This window comes from Mirounga leonina, unplaced genomic scaffold (assembly GCF_011800145.1).
Source record: "Mirounga leonina isolate KUSES-001 unplaced genomic scaffold, KU_Mleo_1.0 Mir_82, whole genome shotgun sequence".
Classification (NCBI taxonomy): Eukaryota; Metazoa; Chordata; class Mammalia; order Carnivora; family Phocidae; genus Mirounga; species Mirounga leonina.
In genome coordinates, this window is record NW_023270825.1 from 58,762,767 (window position 1) to 58,778,908 (window position 16,142).

A 16,142-nucleotide genomic window follows, 5' to 3' on the forward strand; every position below is an offset into this window, starting at 1 on the left:
ATGAAGTGTTCCATGATTCATTGTTTGTGCATAACACCCAGTGCTCCGTGCAGAATCTGCCCTCCTCAATACCCATCACTAATACATTATAGAGATGTTATATGGAGTGAATGAGTAACATTCTTGGAATAGTGACTAGCACTTAGTAGGAATTATATGTACTTGATAAATAAAAATAAAGGAAAAATTAGAAGCTATTTAGCTAAGAACATTCTTTTCATTTCCAGAGCACATTTTCTGAATCAATTCTTAGAACATTGTGTACTTTTGGTATACTTTGAATGTCTATACCTGAAATTACTAATGATGTGCTATTGCTGTTGAGTGACATGATCTTGTTATTGTTTTAGTGTATAGCACTATTAACATCTACATGGTAAGACAGCATTAGCAAGTTAATTCCATCTCGGAGCATTTTGGATTTGTATGAAATGAGCCTTCAGAATAGTCTACCACTTTTTTGACTTCTACTGAGAATTCTATTAATTCTATTCTATTCTACTAGTAGACCTTTATGTCTTTCTTTATGATAAGTAATCTGTGTTATGCTTGAGATCACATGGTTTCTTCATTTTAATAATTTAGGATATCTGGGGTTTTTTTTCCTTTTGGAATGGATAGCTTGATTTATTCCCACGCTAACTCTCTTCATTCTTTCTTAAAATTAAAAAGCACAGTCTAAGATGGAAAACATGCAGAAAAGCATTTCTGCTGCAGTTTGGTTTGCATTGTGTTGATTTGACTCTGAGAAAAAAGACCCACACTTCCAGCCCCACACCTCCAGCCCCACAAGGACACATTGGGCTTCTGTTTTGTATTCCGGACGGACGTCTCATTTCTTTCTAGTCCTTTAGGCTTGCACTTTTTCATTCAGACCACCTCTGACTAAAGTCATTGCTGATTTGATGTTCAGAAAACTGAGATGTTCATTATCTGTTTTATTTGGTGCATGAGTGATTCCAAACCTAACTCTTTCCTGTGCTTCCGTGTTTGGCCTCACTCTCTGTTATTTGGCCAAAATGGTGGCATACAGTTCTGAACTTTTTATTTGATCCCTCTTCTATCCCCTGCCTTAAACTACCACCCTTTTAAATATTCCCCAGCCTTCCCATTGACAACAATGCACAGCTAGGGGAGGTAAAGGAGCAGGAAATCCTAAAGAACTGGGCAAAAATCTGAGAAGAAAGAGCCCCACGTGTATTACAATTTTTTATACTTTTTAAAGAAAGTAAATTTTCTTGTCCTAATTGCTGCAATTCATACATAAAATAAAGTTATATTGTTTTGCAATAACTTAAGATTTAAACATACTTTAAAATTTTTCAATTATTTTTGTATCTGTTATCTCAACTGATACATTATAATACTTGTGAAACAGATATTCTCATTGTCCTTATTTTACAGACGAGGAAATTGAAATGTGAGGGAATTCGCATAAGGCATTTAACACAGTCAATAAAAGTCAAAACCAGTACTATTGATGATAAAGAAGAAAATAAATATCACCCATAGGTCATTTCATTACTCAGATATAAGCACTGTTAACATTTTAGTGCGTTGTCTTCTTTTGCTTTTCCTGTATATATTGTAGGTGTCTGTATAAACATATTTAAGTGCATAATTTAACATCATTAAATGAATTTCTGTATTCTGCTTTTTAAAATTATCATTATATTGTAATATTACTTAAAAATCTTTGCAAGCCATCATTTAAAATCCATTGTTCAACTATGAAGTTTATTACACCATTCTTCTATTACTGAACATTTATTTTTTTCAAATTTTTATCAATTAAAATTATGTCTTTGTATGTGAATAGCTTCCATTTACCTAGCTATTACATTTTAATAGATACCCCAGGGTTTTAAAGCATAGGCTGGTATCCTTACCCACTGGCATCTCTTGTGATACATTATTTTTATTAGTAACATTAGCCAAGAATTGGGGTATATTTTGCAGCCAATAAACAGGGAACAATCTGATTTACAAAGGGAATGAGTTTATGACCTTGGCCTCATCAACATTTGTGTGATCACACAGGGTCAGAGAAGAAAACTAAGAAGAAATAAGAAAGGAGAAAAATAAAAACAAAAACATACATTTTAAGCCTTGGAAGTTTTAGAGGTGAAAAAAAGAGGTATATCTATGTTGGGAGAAATTACAGATATGAGAGTTATGTCTGGTCAATTAATAATTGTGCTTGTATAATGTCCACAATAGCCAAACTATGGAAAGAGCCTAGATGTCCATCAACAGATGAATGGATAAAGAAGATGTGGTGTATATATACAATGGAATATTATACAGCCATCAAAAATTAAATCTTCCCATTTACAACCACGTGGATGAAACTAGAGGATATTATGCTAAGTGAAATAAGTCAATCAGAGAAAGATAAGTATCATATGATCTCACTGATATGAGGATTTTGAGAAACAAGACAGAGGATCATAGGGGAAGGGAGGGAAAAATGCAACAAGATGAAACCAGAGAGGGAGACAAACCATAAGAGAGTCTTAATCTCAGGAAACAAACTGAGGGTTGCTGGAGTGGAGGGGGGTGGGAGGGATGGGGTGGCTGGGTGATGGACACTGGGGAGGGTATTACTACGGTGAGCGCTGTGAATTGTGTAAGACAGATGAATCACAGACCTGTACCCCTGAAACAAATAATAAATTATATGTAATAAAAATAATTGTGCTTGTATAAAAATCCTCACACCTGTTTGGTCTGTGCCTTTTTACGTAGAATCAACACATACTTTGTAATAAGCAATAAAAGCCTTTCACCACAAAAGTATATTTGTGAAATCATCATATTAGATTGTTTTATTTAATTTCTTATTTTATAATGGCTAATTAGATTGGGTAGCCGTGAAAGCAGAACAAATGGGTTGGTTGATACAGAGAATGGTAACAAATAGCTAATATTTACGGAACTCTGTCTTTTAGGCACTGTTCCAAATTTACATGTAATGTCTATAATATAAATTGTGTTCTGCAACCACCCAGTCAGATAGGTACTTTATTTTCCTCATTCCATTCATGTAGAAACTGAGGTTAAGTAAATTGCTCACAGTTAGATGGGCTGACTGCAGAGTCATTCACTTGACAACTCTCTTAGACTGTCTCCAGTGTACAGCTATACTCTACTGATCTGGGCTCCAAAGGGAATATACAGATACAGTCAATAGGGAGTGGAGAAGTAGGCCTCCAACCCGAGTAGTGTTGGGTGGAGGAGGTAATCCGCTTGTTTCAACTTGTCCTATCTCCAGTACCTAGAATGAATAATGAATCAATGAATGGCATTTCCACCTCAGTCTTAAATAAGAGCTATCCAATTTGACAGACATCTGTTAAGCATCTACTCTGGGTTGGGCTCTGGGAAGACAAAAATGAGTAAGACATAACCCTGAACTCAAGAAATGCGTAGTCTAAAAGGAAAACAGACATGAAAAAATGATTATGTTACAGTGTGATATGACAAAGAAGGATGTGTAAGAAAGCAAAGAAGATTGAAACCTTCAAAGAGGATATGACATTTGAACTGGGATGAATAAAGATTGCCAGGGAAGCAAGGGTATAAGTATAAGGCCTCTATACTCTTTTGGATGTAACAAAGCCTCTAACTATGGAAACTGGACCATCACCTGTTGTTTATTTTTAATCTAACTTAGAAAGAATGCAGTGCCATGTTTGCAGTAAGTCACACCTAGGTTCTTTTTTTTTTTTAAAGATTTTTTTTATTTATTTGCGAGAGAGAGACTGAGAGACAGAGAGCCTGAGAGGGAGGAGGGTCAGAGGGAGAAGCAGACTCCCCGCTGAGCAGGGAGCCCCATGCGGGACTCGATCCCGGGACTCCAGGATCATGACCTGAGCCGAAGGCAGTCACTTAACCAACTGAGCCACCCAGGCGCCCCACACCTAGGTTCTTATCAGTTATGTGATTTTAGGCCAATTACTTAATCTCTTATAGCTTTGGGTTCTAAATCTGGAAAAGTAGGGGAAAAATTATGCTTATCTCAATGGGAAGGTTAAAGAAGATACATATAAGTTCCTAGAACAAAGCCTCTGTTGATGGCTGCGAATAGTAATTATTAACATCCTGATTATGTAACTATAAGAATGTAAGAAGCATCTTAGAACAAAGACTTTCTTACCTAAGGTGGAGGAAAAGAAAACTTGGCAAGGTCTACCAAATAAGTGATGAATAATAAGGAGAAAGAACTATCCTTCTGGAGTTCACATTCCATTTATAACTGCTAAACTGAGACTGCTAAGAATAAAAGGCCTTAACAAGACTCAAGAGGATTCTTGGGACAACAAATGACTGTTACAACGGAATATTTTGATGTGTTAAGTGTAAATTACTCAGAAGCATATGGATTAAATTTCCTTTCAGCAATGCACGGGTTTAAACGTTAAGGGGAAAGACGTGAGAACAGGGCCCTACTGGGTTAGGAACTCTCTGATGTTTGCCCCAGGAGGGTTTTAGGTAGACTCACAGAGAAAGGCTGAGAAATGCTCCCTGGGGAAGGTAGGGAGGAGAAGGAACAGGGAAAGGATACCAATACCCTCTGCCCCAGCTCTGGTGAAGTCCAAGTTATTACAAATCAGTGTGGCCTCAACGCCAAACGTTTTAAAAAACATTTTAAGTCCTCTTAGAAGTTTATGTTACAGTCATCGGCCCAAAGAATGGTAGATCATCGTTTCTTCATGTGAATGAAAAAAATTAGAGCTCTTTCTGTTTAGGAGATAATATCCTGGGAAACCAAACTTCTTTTGCTGGAAAAATGGACTTGAAAAGAAATCATGGTTGTGTTCTCTCATTTTATAGACAAGAGACAGGCCCAGGTGTGTGAAACGACCTAACATTCCCCAGTGGGTTCGTGACAGAGCTAGGACTGGAAACCAGGTTGTCTAAGGAATTTCACACTCAAAGAAATTACTTGACTTGATCAAGGCCACACCCTGAGTAAAGTGGGCACTAATGGGATTTCAGCCAAGGTCTGTCTGACTCCAAAGGCCACACACTTCCTATGACTGCAAGCTGCTGCTTTAAAGTTAATTAGGCATTCTTATTACAAAGGTAGCACATGTATATGTTAAATTATGAGAGTATAAAAGGATATTAAATGAAAGCTAAGAGTCTTTCTCCCTCTCAACAATCTTATCTCCCCTTGCCCCCCAGAATCCCTCTATTTCCATTCCCTAGAAGTAAATACCATGAACATTTTGTTTTGGTATTTACTTCCAGAAATTACAGGGAAGTTCTTATTTAGAAAAAAAATCAAACTTATAAAAAAATTGCAAGAATTTTAGAAAGAACTTTTACCTAAACTCACTGCTGACATTTTGCCCCATTTGATTTATCATTTGTTCTCTATAGTTTCCTGTCTACCTATTTATAAATAATCCATCCATTCATCCATCCATCCACCCATCCATTGATACTATTTTTGTCTGAACCAATTGAAAATAAACTGTAGACATTGTGGGCCTTTATTTTCTGTCTTGGTCCATTTGGGTTGCTCTAACAAAATGCCATGGACAGGGTGGCTTTTAAACAACAGAAATTTATTTCTCACAATTCTAGAAGCTGGGAAGTTCTTGAGCAAAACACCAGTAGATTCAGTGTCTGCTGAGGGCCTGCTTCAAGGTTCATAGATAGCTTTCTGTCTCCTTGCTCTGTCCGCACATGGGAAGGTTTGAGAGTGCTCTCTATGATTTATTTACTTATTAAAGATTTATTGATTTATTTTAGAGAGTGCACACATGAGTGGGGGGAAGAGTGCGGGGGGAGAGAGAATCTCAAGAAGACTCCCCACTGAGTGCGGAGCTTGATCTTATGACCCTGAGATCATGACCTGAGCTGAAATCAAGAGTCCAACTGCTTAACTGACTGAGCCACCAGGCACCCCTCTCTAGGATCTCTTTTATAAGAGCTCTAGTCCTATTTATGAGCACTCCACCTTCATGACCTAATCACCTCTCAAAGGCCCCACATAATACCCTTACAATTAGGCATTAGGATTTAACTTAAGAATTTTGGGAGGACATATTCATTCTATAGCAACCTCTAAATATTTCAGTGCACATTTCCCAAGAATAAGGATATGCATAAGCATAATACAGTCATCAGTTTTGATAAAATGTCAATAAATTTGTCACAGATCCAGTGTGTTTGTAAGATTGATCCAACAATGTACTTTATAGAATTTTCCCCCCTTAGTATCAGTTTAGGACCATGTATTACACTATCTTGTTACATCTCATTGGTCTCTGTTAATCTGGAACAATTCTTCAACTATTCCTTGGTATTTATAACACTGACATTTTTGAAGAATTTAATAATTTAATCTCATTTTGGATTTGCCTGATGTTTCTTCATGATTAGCTACTGGCTATGCCTTCTTGGGTGGAATACTGTATAAGTGACATTGTATTCTTCTAGGATATCACAACCAGAGGCTCACATGTTCATGTGTCTCACTTGAGATGCTAATTTTCAACACCTGGTCAAGGTGTTGTTCATAGGTATCTTTTTTTTTAAGATTTTATTTATTTGAGAGAGAGTGAGCGAGAGAGAGCACAAGCAGGGGGAGGGGCAGAGGGAAAGGAAGAAGCAGACTCCCCACTGAGCAGGGATCCCAACATGGGGCTCGATCCCAGGACCCTAGGATTATGACCTGAGCCAAAGGCAGATGCTTAGCCAACTGAGCCACCCAGGTGCCCCATAGGTATCTTTTTTATTCATGCCCTTTCTTCAATATGTTTTTACTGAATAACATAATTATTTCAAGTCAACAATATTTACTGTGTACATATGTGGCAAACACTATTCCTAACCCTGGGGATATAGCAGTGATCAAAACACAAAATTCCTGCTCTGATAGAGTCTATATTCCATGTTGAACATATATTTTGTGTTTCCACATGTAGAGCTATTTCGTTGTTTTTTTTTTTTAAACTAGACACTAGTACTCTACTTTGTTGTACTTATGTACCATAGTTTATTCCAGCAGTCTCCACTGATGATATTGAGCTTGTTTCCATTTTTTATTTTTTGCTATTACCAGCCATGCTACAATAAGTACCCTGCGAATATAGTATATTCATCTGGATGTGTGTGTGTGTGTGTGTGTGTGTGTGTGAGAGAGAGAGAGAGAGAGAGAGAATGTATACCTGTGTATAGGTGTGGATGTGATTGTATGTGATTGTATTTTGTGTATGTGTGAATGTTTGTGTTAAGTATGTGGGTTTGTGTACAAACTCATTTACTGTAGGATAATTCCCTAAAAGTGAATTTGTGGGTCAAATAAATTTGGTTTATATATTCTGATAAATGCCATCATTTTGCTGCTTGTGTCTCCCAAGTCTCACCAAACTGGACACTGTCAAGGTTTTCATCTTTTTCATACTAACAGGCATTCATTACTGAATGGTAATGAAGAGTCTAGGTTTTGCCCAGTCTGGTGTGTATAGTGCCTGTTTGTGTTTGATTGCTTCAGCACTACTAGTCTTGTCCTCACAGAGACCCACCAGGAGTGAACAGAGAAACCAATCAGAGTTGCTATTTATGTCTTTAGAAAAACTGCATAATTCTTTTTCTTCCTTCCTGCTTTTTTGAGATATAATTGGCAAATAAAAATGGTATGTATTTAAAATATACAACATAATGGGACATGTGGGTGGCTCAGTCAGTTAAGCATCTGCCTTCAGCTCAGGTCATGATCTCAGGGTCCTGGGATCAAGTCCCTTGTTGGGCTCCTTGCTCAGTGGGGAGCCTGCTTCTCCCTCTACCTGCCACTCCCCCTGCTTGTGCTCTCTCTCTTTCTCTGGCAAATAAATAAATAACATCTTTAAAAATATGTATATACAACATAATGTTTTGATCTATGAATATATTATGAAATGGTTACCACAATCAAGCTAATTAATACATCCACACCTCACATAATTACCTTTTTTTGGTGTGAGAACACTTAAGATCTATACTCTTAGCAAATTCTAAGTATACAATACAGTAGTGTTAACTACAGTCACCATGTGGTACATTAGATCTCCAGAACGTGTTTATCCTGCATATCTGAAGCTTTGTACCTTTGACCAACATTTCTCCATTCTCCCTAGCCCCCGATAACCACCATTCTACTCTCTTCTTTTAAGAGTTTGACTTTTTTAGATACCACATATTAGTGAGAACATAGAGTATTTGTGTTTCTGTGTCTGGTTTATTTTACTTAACATAATCTCCTCCAGGTTCAACTATGTAACCACAAAAGACCATAGTTCCTCTTTTTCAAAACTGAATAGTATTACACTGTGTGTGTGTGTGTGTGTGTGTACACCACATTTTCTTTATCCATTCATCCATTATCCACATAGTTTGTTTCCATATCTTGGCTATTGTGAATAATGCTGCAATGAACATGGAAGTACAGATATTTCTTTGAGATACTGATTTCATTTCCTTTGGATATTTACCCAGAACTGGGATTGCTGGATCATATAGTAGTTCTATTTTTAATTATTTAAGGAACCACCATACTCTCTTCTATAGTCCTTGCACTGTTTTACATTCCCACCAACAGTTTACAAGGGTTCCTATTTCACCACAGCTTTGCCAACACTTACCTTTTGTTTTTGTTTTTTAATAATAGCCATCCTAATAGGTGTGAGGTGATATCTTACATTGTGGTTTTGATTTGTATTCCCCTGATGATTAGTGATGTTGAACCCCTTTGCATATACCTGTATATCTTCTTTTGAGAAATATCTATTCAGGTCCTTTGCCCATTTTAAATTGGGTTACTTTTTTTTTTCTTGCTATTGAGTTATTTGAATTCCTTATATATTTTGGATATTAACCCCTTATGAGGTGGTTTGCAAATATTTTCTCCCATTCTATAGGTTATCTCTTCACTCTGTTGATTGTTTCCTTTCCTATGCAGAAGCTTTTTAGTTTGATGCAGAACCACTTGTCTGTTTTTGCTTTTGTTTCTGTGCTTTGGGGTTCATATTCAAAAAAATCATTACCCAGACCAATGTCAAGAAGATTTTCTCCTGTATTTTCTTCTAGTAGTTTTACAGTTTCTGGTCTTATATTTAAGTCTTCAATCCATTGAGAATTGATTCTTGTATGTGGTATGAGATATGTGTTTGTTCTTCTGTATGTGACTGTCCAGTTTTATGAACACCATTTATTGAAGAGACTCCTTTCTCCTTCGTGTATCCTTCGCACTTTTGTCAAAGATCAGGTGACTATAATTGCATTTATTTCTGGGCTCTCTATTCTGTTCTGTTGGTGTACATATTTGTTTTTATGCCAGTACCATACTGTTTTAATTACTGTAGCTTTGTAGTATATTTTAAAATCAGGCAGTGTAATGCCTCCAGCTTTGTATTTTTTGCTCAAGATCGCTTTGGCTACTCAGGGTCTTTTTGGCCCCATATAAATTTTAGGATTGATTTTTCTATTCCTGTAAAAAAAAAAATGCCATTGGACTTTTGGTAGGAATTACATTGAATATTTAGATTGTTTTGGGTAGTATGGACAATTTAATGCCTCATTCTTGATTAAAGTCTGTTCTGGAAGGAAATCTTTCAAACTCTAAATTCTACACTTGACCATATTGCTGTGATGTAACTGAATTACACTAATGAAATAGTGTAATTATAGATAAGTAACTGAAAAACATACATTTAGACACAACTCTGTTATGTTACTTGCTATGTGCTATGAAAAATGGGCTATGATAGTCTCCAAAATTGCTAGAGTCTCACTCAAAGATTTCTGAAATATATAGTAAACTAAAGAGAAAATATTTGTTCATGGCAGATGACCTTAGAATTATTTGAAATGTTTAGCTAGATGGCCTGAACTCTCTTTAAGGTTATTACTAAGGTTTTTTTGGTAGGACGTGGTTGGGTAGAATTCCACCACCTTGGAAGAAAAATTCAGATTAAATGGTTTGTTTATTGAAGAAACCATTAATTTTTCCACCTACCCATTATCCCTTCATCCCCTCCCCACTTTTTTCCCTGTAAGTCCTCTCCCCTCCATTCATCCTCCAAAAAGGAGGAGTGGATATTTTGAAAAGGAAGCCTCTTTCTTACACGCAATGAATTTTACCCACAATGGGCTAATTGCCAAAGCAGTTGGCCACCTGTGGGAGTAATTAGTCACTTGTCACTCGTTCTGAGGTTAGTCAATTGCAGTTGCAATTTATTATACACACAGTTTTGCATCCACAAATAACCATGGCTGTTAAAACCACCCATAGAGAAAGAAAAGGCTGGACAGGAACTTTAAAAAGTGGCATATTATTTTACATTTATGAATGCTTGGGTAACATTCAGCTCTATTAATTTTATCCCAATTTAGAGACACTGGAGTTAGGAATCCTGAAGAAAAAGTATTCCTGAGTTATCCTGCTTTGGGGAGTGGGCCGGAGACAAGATCATGCTATCTTTGTAATTTTAGTTGATAAAGTAAAAAATGATTCTCGCTCAGTTACATTAAGGTTTTGGTCTTCTATAATACAGATGTGGAGAATGTAAATGTATATTTAAGGTAATCATAACAAGTAGTTCTCACGGGGAGTAGCAATACGGTAGCAGCCATTCGGTTAACCATTCTAACATGGTGTACTGTTTATGATTATATCCATGGAAGGTATTCTCCATTCTACTAATTAAGTTCAATATATTTATCAGTGGCTACTATTATTACTCATGAATGCCAGAAGGTAAAGAGTATGTAAAAAGATGAGTAAAAGATAATTCACGTAATTGGTGTGTGTGTGTGTGTGTGTGTGTGTGTGTGTGTGTTAGGAACAGGGGGTAAAACCTAGCACATAAATATATCAGAATTCTCTTGGGTACAAGAAAAACAGAATCTTACCCAAATTGCCTTAAACAATGAAGGGCATTTATGAGTTATTGAATTGAAAACTTTTTAAAATAGAGTGGGGATAGATGTAAGACTTTCCCCAGTAGCTCAATGGTATCACCAAGGACTCCTATTCTTTACATTTCTCTGCTCTACTTTCTGTAGTGCCTGTTTTATCCTGAGGCTGGTTCTTGCCGTGGCTGTCACAGGGATGAATCATTTTTGCTACAGGTACTAAGCAAATATCTCCTTGTGTGTCATTAGCCCAAGCTAAATCATGTACTCATCCTTAAAGGAGTCACTGTGGCTAAGGGGACAACATGCACTAATCAGCTTAAAGGCCAAGAGATTACTCCTGAAGATCACCCAACATAAACAGCATGGTGAGAAATCTGAGACCTACTTAGTAGGAGGATTGGGGAGATGGCTGCTAGCAATAACAACTATTCAGCAAAGCAAATAACAGTAATTCAAGTGCTGTAATAAGGTAAAGACACCGTACACAGTACTGTGTAGAATGGGCTGGGTATGGGTTGATGCTATTATTGCGGTAGTTACAGGTGCCATCAATGTTCATGTTTCTGGGATGCTAAAAACCAGAAACATACCTGTAGGCCTTTGTGGCTTACCATGTCATCAGGAAGTTTGTGGCCACCCCCTGTATCAGTTATCTCATGAAGGCTTTGCTTTACTTTCAGTCTGTAACCTTTGCTTACAGAGAGAAGAAACTCAAAGATCTTAAGTAGGAAATCTGACAGGAGAAAATATGTATAAATGCATGTATGGTAGATCCTCATTATTTGCAGATTTAGTATTTGTGATTTTGCCTACTTGATAAAATTTATTTGTAACCTCAAAATCAATACTCATGGTGCTTTTATGGAATTCACAGACAAGTGCAGAGTGGTGAAAAATTTGAGTCATCTGAAGCACCAAGGTCCCCTAAGGTTAAACAAGATGATGCTCTGCCTTCCTGTGTCAACTCTTGTACCAAGAACAAGTGAACCTTTCATGGTCTATTTAGTGCCACACTTTTCACATTCTCGTGCTTTTTGATTGGTGATTTCACTGTTAAAATGGCCCTCAAGCATAGTGCTGAATTGCCGTCCGGTGTTTCTAAATGCAAGAAGGCTGTCATGTGCCCTATGAGAAAATACACATTAGACAAGCTTCCTTCAGCATGAGTTACAGTGTTGTTGGTTGTGAGGTCAGCATCAATAAATCAACAATATATATTAAATATGGTGTCTTTAAATAGAAACACATATAAAATAGGTTACATACTGGGACGCCTGGGTGGCTCAGTTGGTTAAGCATCTGCCTTCGGCTCAGGTCATAATCCCGGGGTCCTGGGATCGAGTCCCGCATCGGGCTCCCTGCTCTGCGGGGAGCCTGCTTCTCCCTCTCCCTCTGCTGCTCCCCCTGCTTGTGCTCTCTCTCATCCTGACAAATAAATAAATAAAATCTTTAAAAAAATAAAATCTTTTAAAAATAGGTTATATATTGATTGGCTGATGAAAAGGTTGTGAACTGGGGCTTGCAGGAACTTAATCTTGTATTTCCTCTAGGAGCAGTAGGTTCAGTATTCCCTCATTCTGCATGCACAGTAACTTTATAGAACATACCAACTGCAAATAATAAGAATCAACTGTATGTATATGTGACTGCATTTGAGCAAATGAAGAAAAGATTAGCTTGGTCCAAATCCAGGCAGGGATTTAACCACAGAGTTCTAATATGTAAAGGGTTAAATACTTTTTATATTCCTGTTAGTTAAAAGGAAGAAGTTCAGAGTTCTTAAGTCCATTTGAGGAGACATAGGCAATCTATTGCAAGCTAGATTTCTATCTGGACCCTTACAAGTACATCCTCTCTACCTTCTCTGAAATGATAGGCAACAACTTACAGGCTTCCACTGAATATAGAAATGAACAATAATACATTATGAAATCCACTGTCTTGTCGAAGACCATATTTGTTACCTTCCCCTCTCCCAGTTGCCCCCAAAGCAAATGTAGCAAAACTTTGAGCTGCAATAGGACATTGTAAGAATTGAGACCGGCTAACTAAATTGTGGGGGGTAGTGTGAGGAGGTGTTCTTCTGCATCTAGGGTTCTGCTTGCATCATTCCATTTGACTTTTGCTTCACTGGAGCTTGGGCTGTGTTGCCAGCAGCAAGTATGCTGACTGAAAACTGTCACAACAGCGATCATTACAATCCGGGAGTTGAGTTTGACTGGAACATATGTCTTCAATTTTGATAGCTCAGCTTCCCAGATGCCCTAAAGGAGAATATTGCCTGAGAAGGAGCTTTTCATGTAAGAATAATTTGTGTTAAGTAGCTCAGTGATCTGTTTGTTAGGTTAGAGCTGACAGTTTGTTTATATTTCTAAAGGGGTATGATGAATGGGGGAGAAGTTGATGCTAATTAGCCTAAATTGTTCCTAAGAATGTAGAGGGCTTTGCCAGTTTCATTGTTTCTGTTTCTTTGCACATTTTAAATAATTGAATGGAGCTCAGACCATTCATCATAATTTCAGGCAAGATAGAAATAAATGAATTTAGCACGGGTCTGCATGTGTGATGGAAGATGTCACTTTAAAGGGCAATTAGATAAGACATCAACTTGGGGCTAATGCAGACCATTCTAATCTATTTGCATAAAAAATATCAAACACGAACGTTTTCATTTACACCATTAATTATCTCTGTCATCATAGGAGGATACAGCCCTTCTTTTTGAAATCCCATCTATCTCTATTAAAGAAATAATGCTGTGGTATAAAATCCGGGCCTGTGCTTCTGGACAAAAGATCTGTGTCCATACACTTTAAGAACGTTCTTTCCCCACCCCTTGATGTCATCAAATGCCTCTAAGAAAACTGTTTGAGGATGGGCTCAAGCTCTGGCCAGCTAGATAATGAAAAAGGCATCAGAGAAACATTTTTGAAAGTTGGGAATCATATAATGGTGGGAATTCCACAATAAGAGCTAATGTACAAGTGAAGGCATATTTTCATTATTTCTCAAGAGTTCTTATATATTTATTTGTCATAGATGCTGAGTTACATAGTGATATAATACTAAGTCTACGATACAGCTTCCTAAGTTGAGCCAGCATTTCCTCTAGGTAATAAAGTTAACATAAATGGATTATTTTACGAGTATAGGAAAATATATATGGTTTGTTAACACACATATTTTGACAGTAAAAATAAGAAAAATGAAACTAAATTTAGAAAGTCTATGATTTTTTTTCAACCTTTTAATCCTTATTGCAGGCCATTCTTTTTTAATTTATGCACATAAAATACCACAGGAAGAGATGGTATAAATTTGTGGACTGTGGAGAATGAGTGAATATTTTTGAATCAGGATCTTTAAAAGGGGTGAAATTTGAGTATGATTAAGTTAGGAAAAAGCCTCGCTTACGGCGGAAGTCGGAGACTCTGTATACATTATGGGCATGTCATGGCTTTTAAAAAGTTATGTTAGACTTCTATACAAATTGTGAAGGAATTTGTATAACCCCAAACAAAATTCTGTGTGGTTCTGAACTTTTCCAAAGAGAGAGAAATAATGCTGGTTAGTATTCCAATCAGGAGCAAACCTTACTGTCGGGTGGGCTGGTTGCTTACACTGCCTGGGTGTTTTCTTGGTCACTAGTTTTCTCGGAAGGAAATGATCCCATGGCTTATGCTTGCCACATTTGTGCGTATATGCACTATAATTGGCATTTATTAAGGAGACCTTCAGTTTGATGGATGACTGTCAGAGCCGAGCCTGCTGGCTTTGAAGAGGGTTGACTTTGCTCAAGTTTTGTTACATTAACTCGTTAGAACTCTGCACAACTTCAACCGGCTCTTTGTTTACTTTCTTATAATTAAGATTTTTGAACAATCGATTTTCAGAGACTTGACAGGGCCCATTCCCAACTCGGAGACTTTGCCTGACAGGAAAGTATGCAACAGAACAAATATTCACAATAGAACCTGTGAGTATTAAAAATAAGGGCTTTGTACTCTCTTTAGTTAGCTGCCCAGTAAATTAATTGCTTTTAAACATTAAATGGCTTAATTATCTTTACCTTTTATATCATTAGCTGCATTATTCCTCAACTTCTTTAAAAAAGTGAATTCTATAAAAACAACAGCTATAGAAATATTTTCAAATCAGGGTATTTAAAATTAGACCTTGTATGTATTATACTTTAGCAACAATGTAAGCAAATAATTAGGAAAATGAAAGGCCATCTGAATCTATTGATACAGATTAACATGTGCATTTAAACATTCAACTGTGAATAATCAAAAATACCAATTGAGTTGTTAATTTTATAATATGAAAATCTCCAAAGCTGTGGTGACACATTTAAAGTTAAAACTGATATTTCACTTTCTCTTTTGTAACCTCAAAGAAAGTGCACATAAAAATGCTGAAAATGAGGATTTTTTCCCCGTATGCTTTGTTGAGACAAACTCTATTTCCTGTTCGGCTCAATGTACCTCTCACACTACCTAGAGGGGCACAAAATGTTGATGTTGTGTTTGATGTGTGTATTTTTGAAATATTCTTAGTTGATATCTACAAAAACTAAATGTTTGAAGGAAAGGGATGTGCTTTTATAAAAAGCAAATATGGTTGGAGAGTGTTTGCCCTAAGATTACAGACTTACTCATGGTTGTCTCTTTTCTGACTTGTCGTTACTAGTTGATGAGTTGATTATCTGTGAGGTATATTTACCAGCGATGGTAGCTTGATGAGTAGATGCATTCATCACGTCGTCCCAATATCTAAATGAGTGGGAAAGGAAAATAAAGAATGAATGATGAAGGAAAAATAAACAGTGTCTATTTATGAAAATGAATACTGTACAGGGTCTTAATTTATAGGCAGTGCTCTAAGTATGAGTCCTTACAGTAATTTTCTGGGGTCTGCTACTGGAGAACGGTACTAGATCACTTGACTCGCCTTCACAGAGCGGGGAAAGGGAAAATGAAACTCAGTTGTTTTTAGGTCACAGATAATTCGACTTTCCTTATTCTCTAAAAGGAACTTGAATTAGCAGAACAATATTTAGACTTCTTTGCCAATGAAGACAGCCTTTTAAGTTTAGTGATGAAGTTGATTCATTCGTCTTTCATTCAGATGATGGAAAATACAACTAATTGGCTCCTTATTTGGTTCACGATGCTCAGTTAATGTATTCAAAGTTATTACTAGATTAAAAAAATGAATTCACAGGTCAA

General features: G+C 36.8%; 1 protein-coding gene across 3 annotated transcripts in view; it reads left to right on the forward strand.

Moving 5' to 3' along the window:
* Positions 1 to 16,142, forward strand: part of SLC25A21 (solute carrier family 25 member 21) — a 483,415-nt gene that overhangs the window by 53,853 nt on the left and 413,420 nt on the right. Inside the window, exon 1 of one of the 3 annotated variants that reach the window (XM_034992346.1) lies at positions 14,166 to 14,887. The exons of the other annotated variants lie outside the window; for them this stretch is intronic. The gene's annotated coding sequence lies outside the window, so the exon portion shown is untranslated. Of the gene's footprint in view, positions 1 to 14,165; positions 14,888 to 16,142 lie in introns of those variants that run through there. 3 annotated transcript variants of the gene reach the window in all.